Below are 13863 nucleotides of genomic sequence, written 5' to 3'. Positions count from 1 at the left end.
GATTTGAGGGGTGCATGGGAAGCCAGGCTCATGTGACAGGAGGCAGAGTGATGCAGGGAGAGGAGAGGATAAAAAGCAAAACGCGCGAAAGCAGGGGCAGAGAAGCGCGGGAAATCTCTGAGGAGAGGAAATTGCAGCGCAGTTGTTGTGAGTGTGCAGGCCGCAGTGAGACTTGCTGGAAGCAGGGGGAAAACGTGCAACAGACACTGCGGGCAACTACCAGAGCCCCCAAAAAGAGACGCATTCGTCGTCAGCGACCCCCCAGGCAGAGGGGTAGTGCTGACCAGCTCAGGGACAGTATTACCGCGCTCCCTGAGAGCACCTTGCCAGAGAGTGCTACAGACTCGCATGGTTTCGTCTCAGCTGTGACTGATACTGATTATTCTCCTAATCCTCCTCAAAAAGACTCTTCTCTGGACTGGGAGGCTGTTACCTCGGATCAACGTTCGCCTGCAGGAGGGAACGCAGCACCGCAAAAGACATTCTGGACTCGACTCTACGCCTGGGCCCGTCGCCAGAAGACACCTCCTTCCTCCGCCATCAGGACTACGGCGTTGTCGGAGCCTCACCGTCAGGACTACATCGCTGAACCAGCACTGATAAGTGACCGTTGTTAACTTTATCTTAGTAGGGAGTCACTAGTGAGGCGCTGCCGCGTTCTACGGGTGTAGTTCAGGGCGGCCATATAATAATTGGGATTTATTGCGAGATTGTGTTCTTGTATATAAGTTCCCTGCGTGGAAAACGTTTGTTATCTTTTTGGTTGGAAGTTAAAAAGAAAGTTAAAAACGCTATTTGCTTTCTGGCTCCTATTTGTCCCTGCATCCTTCTTTACCTGCGGTCTCTACATTTGGCGTAGTCGGCAGGATGCAGGATCCAAAGAAGGAGCCAGAAGATACGGAGGATGGGGCTGGGCCTAGAGCTTCTCTCTCATTGGGGGCCATGTTAAACAATTTGCCCAAGTTTAATGGGAGCAACATGTTGTTGTGGAGCTGGACTGAGAGGATGAGGGGGCTGTTGAGAATGCATCCTATGACCCCGGCCCTGGAAGCTGAGGTAGCCATTATGGCATTAGACGGAGAGGCCCGAGATTCAGTGATGTTGAGACCCCCCACAGAGCGGAATACTTTTACCGGGGTGTTACATGTGTTAGAGGGGACGCACGGGGATCCCACCGACGTGGGAGAGCTGCGGGCCCGGTTGTTTGGACGGCGACAAAAAGAGGGCGAGACTGTCACTCAGTACATGAATGCTCTGCAAGAGCTAAACATTGCAATCATGCGGAAAGATGGTATGGGGATGGGACATGTCGACGTGACCCTGCGCGACCAACTGGTGACGGGACTGCGGGATGAGTTGACCAAACAGGCTCTACGTGAACGAGTGCGGGTCGACCCGCGCCTGACTTTCTCCGACATAGGCAATGAGGCCCGCACCCGGGAGCAAGAGGGGGGGTGACGGTCCTGACAGGAGAGGCTCGGGTTATCCAGACCGCTGCACCAGGAGGGGGTGAGCCGTCGTGGGTTCAGGAGATGCGGCAGGAGCTCAAACAAATCCGAGACGAACTGGCCGAAGTAAAAAAAAATGCGCGAAGCCCAAGGGAGCTACCCCGGGGGCAAGGGTCTGGGAGTCCAGCTCGTGGCGCTCGTTCAGGATATTATCCGGTCTCCGGTGCTTGCTATGGTTGCGGGGAGGCAGGACATTTCGCACGGGAGTGCCCCCGGAGAGGGAGGGCCTCGTCACGGCGGGCGTTAAACTAGAGGACTCCGAGCTAAGGGGACGACGCTCGGAGTCAGAATCCCCGCGGATGGGTGGTGAAAGTCCCGAAAATTTGGTTGCCAGCTGCCCCCTGGTTTGGGCAGAGTTTGAAGGGCGGGCTGTACGTTGTCTGGTGGACACCGGATCTCAAGTCACGACTATGCCCGAGGCCTATTTTAGAAAACACTTCCCTGTGTCAGTCAGACCCCAATGGGGCCCCGTAATCCGGTTGCAGGCCGCCAATCAGCTGCCCATCCCAGTGGAAGGGGTCACCTGGATGCAAATATCTTTATGTGGGAAAGACCTGGGCCGCCGGGGGGTTGTGTTGACACGGGGGGATCCCAGCCCACAACATATCGTGACTTTGGGGATGAATGTATTGAAGGACTTTGGCAGTTTGCTGTTAGGGGAGACCACACAAGAGACACTCAATCAGTGGGGGACCAGTACACCTCAAGGCTCCGTGTTCAGACAGTTAGTGAGGGAAGTCCGTGTGCAAGAGACCTTTCAGGAGGGAGACATACTAGGGAAAGTAATCACCTCCCCGACAGCAGAAGTGACGTTTCCCCCAGGACAGACTGTTATATCCCTGCCCATCCGAGCTCGCATCCCTCTGGAAGGAGTGCAAGTGCAGGTTGAGCCCACCTTTACGTCCCCTTTGCCCACAGGACTGCTGGTGGCCCGATCTCTGGCTACTGTTAAAAATGGGGCCGTACCAGTGCGATGTGTGAATGTGGACAAACACGATGTCGTGCTACGGGTCCGAAGTGAGATGGCCAAAGTGTTACGACCGTTAGAAGTGATGCCTCCTCCAGATACTTTACAGTTAAAGGTGGATTCCCCTGATCCCTGGATGGTCAGTGTCCGGTCTACACAGGATCCTGAGCTGATAGCGTTACGAAAAGGTCAAACTATTCTGGAACATATGCGAGCAGAATTACCGGGTCTGGATCCATCACAAGTCTCGCGAGTGCAGCGGCTCCTTGGACACTATGCTGAAGTGTTTGCGCAACATGAAGATGATTTTGGCTGTACCACAGCCATCGAACATGGAATTCCGACCGGAGATACAGTGCCCATCAGGGAGCGGTACAGACAGATTCCCCCTCAGATGTACCAGGAAGTAAAGACGTTGTTAGGCCAGATGCTACAAAAGGGAGTGATCCGCGAGAGTCAGAGCCCGTGGGCTGCCCCGATCGTGCTGGTGCGGAAAAAGGACGGCACGCTCCGGTTCTGTGTGGACTATCGTAAGCTAAATGCATGCACCGTCCGAGACTCTTATCCACTTCCCCGTATCGAGGAGTCTCTCTCCGTGCTGGGTCGGGCCAAATATTTTTCCACCTTAGACCTAGCCAGCGGATACTGGCAGGTCCCGATGACAGAAGCAGATCGTCCTAAGACAGCGTTCATCCTTCCCATGGGACTATTTGAGTTCAATCGAATGCCGTTTGGGCTGGCCAACGCTCCAGGCACCTTCCAACGATTAATGGAGCGGTGTCTGGGGGATTTGAACTTCGAGGCCACTCTCATTTATCTGGATGACATCATTATCTACGCCCCAACATTCGAGGAACATCTGTGCCGACTGGAACAGGTACTAGACCGGTTGCTGAAATACGGGCTTAAGGTGAAGCCCCAGAAGTGTCACTTGTTCCGGGAACAGATCGAGTACCTGGGGCATGTGGTGTCCGCCGAAGGAGTCCGGCCATCGCAGGAGAAGATTGCTGCAATCCAGGAGTGGCCCACACCGGAGACCGCTAAGGATGTACGGGCGTTCTTGGGCCTCGCTGGGTACTACCGGCGCTTCGTGAAGAATTTTGCTCGCCGTTCTCACAATCTACAAGTCCTGCTGAAAGGAAGCTCCCCCAAGGAACGGGGAAAGAAGATACAATGGCAGGAGCCACAAGAAGCAGCGTTCCGGGACTTGAAGACAGCTCTCATGGAGCCGCCGGTGTTGGCTTATGCGGACTTTTCGCAACCGTTCATCCTACACACCGACGGCAGCTCTCAGGGATTGGGGGCTGTGTTGTCTCAGGTTCAGGATGGGCGGGAGAGAGTGATCGCCTATGCGAGTCGGTCTCTTCATGACTCTGAGTTGAACCCAGACAATTACAGTTCTTTCAAGGTGGAGCTGCTGGCCGTGGTGTGGGCTATGACGGAGCGGTTCGCTGAGTACCTGGCCGGTTCCGAGGTGCTGATACGCACGGATAACAACCCATTGGCACATCTGGAAAATGCGAAATTGGGTGCCCTAGAACAGCGCTGGGTAGCCCGGATGGCCAAGTACAGATACCGTATCCTTTACAAGCGAGGAGCGGAGAATGTTCATGCTGACGCATTATCTCGTCTGCGGAAGAATCCCCCAAGAACTAACCGAGATGAGGAGCTGGAGGGAGAAGAAATCCCCTACGCCATCGGGGGCGCTGCTCAGACGGCTGTGAGCCGGGAACAGACCGGGAACGGAACGGCTGCAGGACTGTTGGTTCAGAGTCGGGACGAATGGATACGGCTACAACAGGAAGACCAGGAACTAGCTCCATTGCGACAGTGGATAACGAATGGTCTATTGCCCGTGAGAACCCCTGGACAAACTCTCCCGTCAGACCTGAACCTTCTTCTGCGGCAGTGGGAGCGCCTAACTCTTCAGGACGGGCTCTTATGCCACTTAACCATGGCTCTGGCAGATTCCGAGCCGACCTGGCAGATGGTCTTACCAGGGCCTGTGGTGGCCGCAGTTGCTAAAGAAGCTCATGAGTCCGGGGCACACTTCGGAGTGAAGAGGACGTTTAAGTGGCTGCAAACTCGGTTCTATCATCCTCGGCTGCTTGCGGAAGTACAAACTGCCTGTAGACAATGTCGACAATGTGAGCTAACCAAGTCACCGGAGGAAAGGGCGCCTGTGCAGAGCATCACGACGTCTGCCCCTTTTGAAGTATTAATGATAGACTACATTACCATTGGAGCAGCGCATCAAGGCTACGAACACTGCCTCGTTATGGTAGATCATTTTTCAAAATTCGCGGTAGTCATCCCTACCCGTGATCAGACAGCTGAGTCGGCGGCGAGCGCTATCTGTAAGAACTTTATTCAAGTTTACGGCTGTCCGAGGCGAATACATTCGGATCAAGGCGCCTGTTTCTTGGGCAAAGTCATGGAAGAGCTGCATCGCCTCTACGGCATTGATAAGTCACGCACCACACCGTATCATCCCCAGGGAAATGGGGCTTGTGAGCGGTTTAACCGGACTTTGCTTCAAATGCTGCGTGCGCTAGAACAAGATCAGAAGGCCCGCTGGCCGGAGTATGTGTCGGACCTAGTGTGGGTCTACAACAATAGAGTTCATCAAGTCACAGGACGCACCCCGTATGAAGTGGTCTTTGGGCGCCCAGGAAAAGGCATGACAGATCTGGAACTGTCTTCGGAGGAAGAAGGCCCCCGAACAGGGATGGCTTCGTGGGTGCGTGATCATCGGCATCGGCTGCAGACCTTACACCGACTGGTACACACTCGAATTCGGGAAGTGGAGCATCGGAGCACCCCTACATCAAAACCCCCAGAGTTCCGGCCAGGTGATCGAGTACTCGTTCGAGAGCAAAGACCGCAAAACAAGTTAGACCATCGTTGGGAAAAAACACCCTATCGGGTGCTTCGCCGTATAGACCCGCATGGACCTGTATATGAAGTGCAGTCTGAGGCCCTCGGAAGTACAGGTACTCGCATTCTTCATCGCAACATGCTCCGGTTGTGTCGCTCTGTTGACTCGGACACCCCGGAATCCGCAATCAGGGAAGAGCCACCTACGACTGAGTCCCCCAACAACCATTGGTGGGATGAAGAAGATGATGAAGAAGAAGAACGGCGTCAAAATACTCCCCCTATCTCGACTACTACACTACCCCTGACCAGTCACCCTTCCGCTGACGACATTCCCCCAACACCCCCTACACAAGGACTCGAGCCACGACGTTCTGAACGTTCTACTGCCGGTAGACCCCCAACTCGCTACAGTCCTGACTTACACACTAGACAGACCCAAATGTGGAACAATCCGTCAGGTGGGCGACCTGTCAGTGCGAAGGCCTCGCCCAGGGACTGGCGAGCATACAGGGTGGGGGAATGTAGGGGACAGGGACCTGGTGAGCTGTGCAGACGGGTGGAACCATTGTTGCCGGGAGTCGGGGCTCCGGGGGACGGATTTGAGGGGTGCATGGGAAGCCAGGCTCATGTGACAGGAGGCAGAGTGATGCAGGGAGAGGAGAGGATAAAAAGCAAAACGCGTGAAAGCAGGGGCAGAAAAGCGCGGGAAATCTCTGAGGAGAGGAAATTGCAGCGCAGTTGTTGTGAGTGTGCAGGCCGCAGTGAGACTTGCTGGAAGCAGGGGGAAAACGTGCAACAGACACTGCGGGCAACTACCAGAGCCCCCAAAAAGAGACGCATTCGTCGTCAGCGACCCCCCCAGGCAGAGGGGTAGTGCTGACCAGCTCAGGGACAGTATTACCGCGCTCCCTGAGAGCACCTTGCCAGAGAGTGCTACAGACTCGCATGGTTTCGTCTCAGCTGTGACTGATACTGATTATTCTCCTAATCCTCCTCAAAAAGACTCTTCTCTGGACTGGGAGGCTGTTACCTCGGATCAACGTCCGCCTGCAGGAGGGAACGCAGCACCGCAAAAGACATTCTGGACTCGACTCTACGCCTGGGCCCGTCGCCAGAAGACACCTCCTTCCTCCGCCATCAGGACTACGGCGTTGTCGGAGCCTCACCGTCAGGACTACATCGCTGAACCAGCACTGATAAGTGACCGTTGTTAACTTTATCTTAGTAGGGAGTCACTAGTGAGGCGCTGCCGCGTTCTACGGGTGTAGTTCAGGGCGGCCATATAATAATTGGGATTTACTGCGAGATTGTGTTCTTGTATATAAGTTCCCTGCGTGGAAAACGTTTGTTATCTTTTTGGTTGGAAGTTAAAAAGAAAGTTAAAAACGCTATTTGCTTTCTGGCTCCTATTTGTCCCTGCATCCTTCTTTACCTGCGGTCTCTACATATGTATGTGTGTGTGTATGTATGTCCGGGATTGGCATCTGAACCGTCGCAGCTACAGCCACAAAATTTTGCACAGTCACACGTCTGGACCCCGAGAGCGTCATAGGCTATGTTGTGAGGCGAAATATTAACCCCGCGCTTTCCAATTCACCAAACAATTTGGCCCCTATCTACATAATGGGGAAAAAGTGAAAGGAAAAGTGTTGGAGGCGTCGCAGCTACAGGCACAAAATTTTGCACAGTCACACGTCTGGACCCCGAAAGTGTCAAAGCTATGTTGTGAGGTGAAATTTTAACCCCGCGCTTTCCAATTCACCAAACAATTTTGCCCCTATCTACATAATGGGGAAAAAGTGAAAGGAAAAGTGTTGGAGGCGTCGCAGCTACAGGCACAAAATTTTGCACAGTCACACGTCTGGACCCTGAGAGCGTCAAAGCTATGTTGTGAGGTGAAATTTTAACCCCGCGCTTTCCAATTCACCACATAATGGGGAAAAAATGAAAGGAAAAGTGTTGGAGGCAAATTAACAGCTGCCAGATGTGAACAAGGGGGACTTAAAGAATGAGAGCGATGGCGCCAAAGAGTATATACTGTACAGTTGCTAAGGTGGGGCCCCGACATGGGATAATCACCACACCACCACGGGGATATGAACACACACACAAAATGCGCCACACACTACCACGTGCTCGAACACATATACCACCCTTAGCGCACATTTCACCACACATACACCAACCTCGCCACATAAAAGTTGAAACACAAAAGTCGCCGCTCAAAACTCGCCATGCGCAAAACTCTCCACATGCAAAACTCGCCACACGTGCAAAACTCACCTCATGGAAAACTCGCCACACGCAAAACTTGCACACGCGGAAAAATTGCCACATGCACAAAAGTTGCAACACATGCAAAAGTTGCCTCACACAAGACTTGCACATACTCAAAAGGCACCACACATAAAACTCGCCACGCGCAAAACTCGCCATGCGCAAAACTTGCTGCACACAACTTCCTACACTAACCTGTCACATGCAACTCGACACACAAAAAGCTGCTACACGCATGTCGCCACACAAAACTCATCTCACAAAAGTCGCTACATGCATGTCGCCACACGCAACTCAACACACACAACTTGACACACGAAACTCGCCCTAAAACACACACAAGTCTGGTATTATCCTTCAAAAATAAAAATCTGATTAATAAGCTGAAAAACTACAAGAGCAACAAATGTACCTTATAGGAATCCGGCAGCTGTCAGTCACATGACCAGTCTATTATGTGTATGTGTGAGCTAATATATACTGCCAGGGGGTGGGCTTACTGTTGGCTGGGGATTTATCAGGCTGCCAATTTAGCTTACAAATACTGAGGTAAAAATACTGAGCAAATAACGTGTGAACGAGGTCTAATACAGGAGGAGATGACATACAGATATATACTATATACAGGAGGAGATGACACACAGGTATATACTATTTACAGGGGAGATGACACACAGGTATATACTATATGCAGGAGGAGATGACACACAGATATATACTATATACAGGAGAGATGACACACAGGTATATACTATATAGAGGAGGAGATGACATACAGGTACATACTACATACAGCAGGAGATGACATACAGGTATATACTATATACAGAAGGAGATGACACACAGGTATATACTATATACAGGAGCAGATTACCTACAGGTATATAGTATATACACGAGGAGATGACATACAGGTATATGCTATGTATAGGAGGAGATGACATACAGGTATATACTATATACAGGAGGAGATGACACACAGATATATACTATATATATAGGTGAGATGACACACAGGTATATACTATATACAGGAGGAGATTACATACAGGTATATACTATATATAGGAGGAGATGACATACAGGTATATACTATATACAGGGGAGATGACACAGCAGGTATATACTATATACAGGGGAGATGACATACAGGTATATACTATATACAGGAGATGACATACAGGTGTATACTATATATAAGGGAGATGACAAACATGTATATACTGAGGTGAAAATTAGAGGTGTGAGGTGAAAATGAAAAGGTGTGAGTGCAAAATGAGAGGAGTGAGGGAAAATAGTGGAGTGATCGGAGAATGATAGATGTGAGGTCGAAATGACAAGTGTTAGGGGGGAATGAGAGGAGTGAGGGGGAAAATAAGAGGAGTGAGGGGGAAAATGAGAGGTGTGAGGGAGAAAATGAGAGATGTGAGGGGGAAAATGAAAGATGTGATAGGGAAAATGAGAGGCGTGATGGGAAAATAAGAGAAGTGAGGTGCTATAACTAACCACAGATATTTACTATGCCCAGGCAACGCGGGGCTCTTCGGCTAGCTTAGATTTACAATCTCCATGCTTTTCTCATGGTCACCTTTATGTGGCCTGTTCAAGAGTTGGAACAGCCAAAAATCTGTTTGTCTTTGCACCTGAAGGAAAAACTAAGAATGTCGTTTATCAAAATGCTCTCGAATAAGTAGTAGAAGATTACTTCACATTACTTGGCCAATTTAGTTAAATCTGTGTGGAATATCTCTGGTGTTGAAATATATGTTGTAAAATGCTTCTATTAGCTTAGTTTTTGCCTTTTAATAATTACATTTCTATCTACTGTATTTGTTTTGTGTTTTTTTTGTGCAGAATAAATTTTTGTTAACACATTCTATTTTGCTAACAGCAGTTATTACCCCGGGTGAAGCCGGGTAGTACAGCTAGTATATATATATATATATATATATATATATATATATATATATATATATATATATACCTATTCTATGTGTACACATTTATTCTACCTATTCTATTCTATTCTGTCAGTGTGATTTTACTGTACACCGCACTGAATTACCGGCTTTTCTATAGAACACCGCTGCGTATTTCTCACAAGTCACACGCATGGTCCGTGTGTAATCCATATTTTTCTCGCCCCCATAGACTTTCATTGGCGATTTTTTTGCGCAATACGGTGACAAACGCAGCATGCTGCGATTTTCTACGGCCGTACAAGACCGTATAATACGGATCAGTAAAATACAGCAGATAGGAGCTGGGACATAGAGAATCATTGTACCGTATGCAATCCGTATTTTCTGCACCTCTCATACGTCCATAATACTCGCTAGTGTGAGGCCGGCCTTAGACACCGACGTACTTCCTGCTGGGTTAAGCAGGTGACACTTAATGGGGAATTTTTGTTATCACTGATCATATTGTCTGCCATAGTCGCTGGAGACATCTCTCCAAACCCTGGCCCCCCATGTTATAGCCAGTCAAACCGCCCAATTGCTACACCCAGAAACCCCTCTAGCCTTATTAATATTCCCTGCATGCTTTCTGTCTCTTTCAATTGTGCCCTTTGGAATTCTCGCTCTGTGTGTAATAAACTCTCCTTCATTCATGACTTTTTCCTTTCTAACCCTCTTAATCTCCTGGCTCTTACTGAAACCTGGATCCAGCAGTCAGACACCACCGCTGCTGCTTCTCTTTCATATGGTGGACTACACTTTTCTCATACCCCAAGATCAGACAACAGAGCAGGTGGAGGCGTTGGTCTGCTCCTTTCACCCAAATGTACGTTCCAAGTTATCCCCCAAGTACCATCACTTGTATTCCCTTCCTTTGAGGTCCATGCTGTCAGACTCTACATCCCCTTCTCCATGCGAGTGGCGGTGGTGTATCGTCCTCCCGGCCCCTCTCATCAGTTCCTGGATCACTTTGCCACCTGGCTTCCACACTTTCTCTCCTGTGACACCCCCACCCTTATCATGGGTGATTTCAACATCCCCATTGCTTCTCCCCTCTCCCCATCTGCTTCTCTCCTTTTATCTCTAACCTCCTCTTTCGGCCTCTCGCAGCATACTAACTCTCCAACACATGAAGATGGAAACTCCCTTGACTTGGTCTTCTCCCGGCTTTGCTCAGTGGATGATTTCACAAACTCCCCTCTCCCACTCTCTGACCACAACCTTCTTTCATTCTCTATCAAGAACTGCCACCCCGCTCAGGTCACCCCCACTTTCCACACTTATAGAAACATACAGGCCATTAACACCCAGAAATTTATGAAGAACTTGCAGTCCTCATTGGCCCCAATCTTCTCCATCTCATGTCCTAATTCTGCTCTGAAGCATTACAATGAAACCCTGCAAAGTGCCCTGGATGAAGCGGCACCTCCTATACATAGAACAACTCGGCACAGACGGTGACAACCATGGCACACGCTGCAAACACGTTTCCTGCAGCGGTGCTCCAGGTGCGCTGAACGTCTGTGGAGAAAATCTAATCTACCCGAAGATTTCATCCATTATAAGTTCATGCTAAAAACATACAATTCTGCCCTTCACCTCTCCAAACAAACCTATTTCAACACCCTCATCACCTCGCTGTCAAATAACCCTAAACGTCTCTTTGACACTTTCCAGTCCCTACTCAACCCAAGAGAGCAGGCTCCAACCACAGATCTCCTCGCTGACGATCTGGCCAATTACTTCAAAGAAAAAATTGACCACATTCGACAGGAAATCATCTCCCAATCTCTTCATACCATGCACTGTCCTCCCTCCCCCACTGCATCTAGTTCACTCTCTGACTTTGAACCAGTTACAGAAGAAGAAGTAAGCAGGCTCCTTGCATCTTCTTGCCCGACCACTTGCACCAGTGACCCCATTCCGTCACATCTCCTCCAGTCCCTTTCCCCGGCTGTCACCTCTCACCTAACAAAAATATTCAACCTTTCCCTCACTTCCGGTATTTTTCCCTCCTCATTTAAGCATGCCATCATACATCCATTACCTAAAAAACCCTCCCTCAACCAAAATTGTGCCGCTAATTATAGACCTGTCTCTAATCTTCCCTTCATCTCTAAACTCCTCGAACGCCTGGTCCACTCCCGTCTTACCCGCTATCTCTCAGATAACTCTCTTCTCGACCCTCTTCAATCTGGCTTCCGCTCTTTACACTCTACTGAAACTGCCCTCACTAAAGTCTCTAATGACCTACTAACAGCTAAATCTAATGGTCACTACTCCATGCTAATTCTCTTGGATCTCTCCGCAGCATTCGACACTGTGGATCATCAGCTCCTCCTCACTATGCTCCGCTCCATCGGCCTCAAGGATACCGTTCTCTCTTGGTTCTCCTCCTATCTCTCTGACCGATCCTTCACTGTATGTTTTGCTGGTTCCTCCTCCTCTCCCCTTCCCCTTACTGTTGGGGTTCCTCAAGGATCAGTCCTAGGCCCCCTCCTCTTCTCTTTGTATACTGCCCCTATTGGACAAACAATCAGTAGATTTGGTTTCTAGTACCATCTCTATGCGGACGACACCCAATTATACACCTCTTCTCCTGTTATCACGCCGACCTTTTTAGAAAACACCAGTGATTGTCTTACCGCTGTCTCTAACATCATGTCCTCCCTCTATCTGAAACTGAACCTGTCAAAAACTGAACTCCTCGTGTTCTCTCCCTCTACTAACCTACCTTTGCCTGACATTGCCATCTCCGTGTGTGGTTCCACCATTACTCCAAAGCAACATGCCCGCTGCCTTGGGGTCATCCTTGATTCCGAGCTTTCATTCACCCCCCACATCCGATCACTGGCTCGCTCTTCTTATCTGCATCTCAAAAACATTTCTAGAATTCGCCCTTTTCTTACTTTCGACTCTGCAAAAACTCTTACTGTCTCACTTATTCATTCTCGTCTGGACTATTGTAACTCTCTACTAATCGGCCTCCCTCTTACCAAACTCTCCCCGCTCCAATCTGTGCTGAATGCTGCAGCCAGGATCATATTCCTCACCAACCGTTACACCGATGCCTCTACCTTGTGCCAGTCATTACACTGGCTACCTATCCACTCCAGAATCCAGTACAAAACTACTACCCTCATCCACAAAGCACTCCATGGCTCAGCACCACCCTACATCTCCTCTCTGGTCTCAGTCTACCACCCTACCCGTGCCCTCCGCTCCGCTAATGATCTCAGGTTAGCATCCTCAATAATCAGAACCTCCCACTCCCGTCTCCAAGACTTTACACGTGCTGCGCCGATTCTTTGGAATGCATTACCTAGGTTAATACGATTAATCCCCAATCCCCACAGTTTTAAGCGTGCCCTAAAAACTCATTTGTTCAGACTGGCCTACCGCCTCAATGCATTAACCTAACCATCCCTGTGTGGCCCATTAAAAAAAACAACAAAAAAACAAACATAATCAGGTTCCTCTCATCATGTTCTCATACACTTTATGCAGTTAATAGCCCTCTGTGTCTGTACTGCTACATACTTAGGCAGTTAACTGGTTCATGCAGCTTTACATGAACACCCGAGCCTTACACTATGGTTGGTCCAAATAACTAAAGCAATTGTTACCATCCACCTCTCGTGTCTCCCCTTTTCCTCATAGTTTGTAAGCTTGCGAGCAGGGCCCTCATTCCTACTGGTATCTGTTTTGAATTGTGATTTCTGTTATGCTGTAATGTCTATTGTCTGAGACAAGTCCCCTCTATAATTTGTAAAGCGCTGCGGAATATGTTGGCGCTATATAAATAAAAATTATTATTATTATTATTATAGAATTTTCTTGTGTAAATACTGATGAAAAAAGTAATTTAGCATATTGGGTTTTTCCTCATCCTCATCCACCATTTCACCCAGACTATTTTTAAGGGTACCAACACTATCATTTTTCAGTTTCTTACTATTTATGTAGTTAAAGAATATTTTGGGATTATTTTTACTCTCTCTAGCAATGAGTCTCTCTGTCTCAATTTTTGCTGCCTTGATTTGCTTTTTACAGAATTTATTTAATTTTCTGTATTTATTTAATGCCTCATCACTACCTACTTCCTTTAATTCTCTAAATGCTTTCTTTTTGTCACTTATTGCGCCCCTTACAGCTCTATTTAGCCATATTGGTTTCCTCCTATTTCTAGTATGTTTATTCCCTTATGGTATATGCTGTGCACAGGTCCTATCCAGGATGCTAATAAACGTCTCCCATTTTCTTTGTGTAG

The sequence above is a fragment of the Ranitomeya variabilis genome, chromosome 2 (genome assembly GCF_051348905.1).
Source record: "Ranitomeya variabilis isolate aRanVar5 chromosome 2, aRanVar5.hap1, whole genome shotgun sequence".
In the NCBI taxonomy this organism is placed as follows: Eukaryota; Metazoa; Chordata; class Amphibia; order Anura; family Dendrobatidae; genus Ranitomeya; species Ranitomeya variabilis.
Note: the sequence above shows the minus strand (reverse complement) of the source record.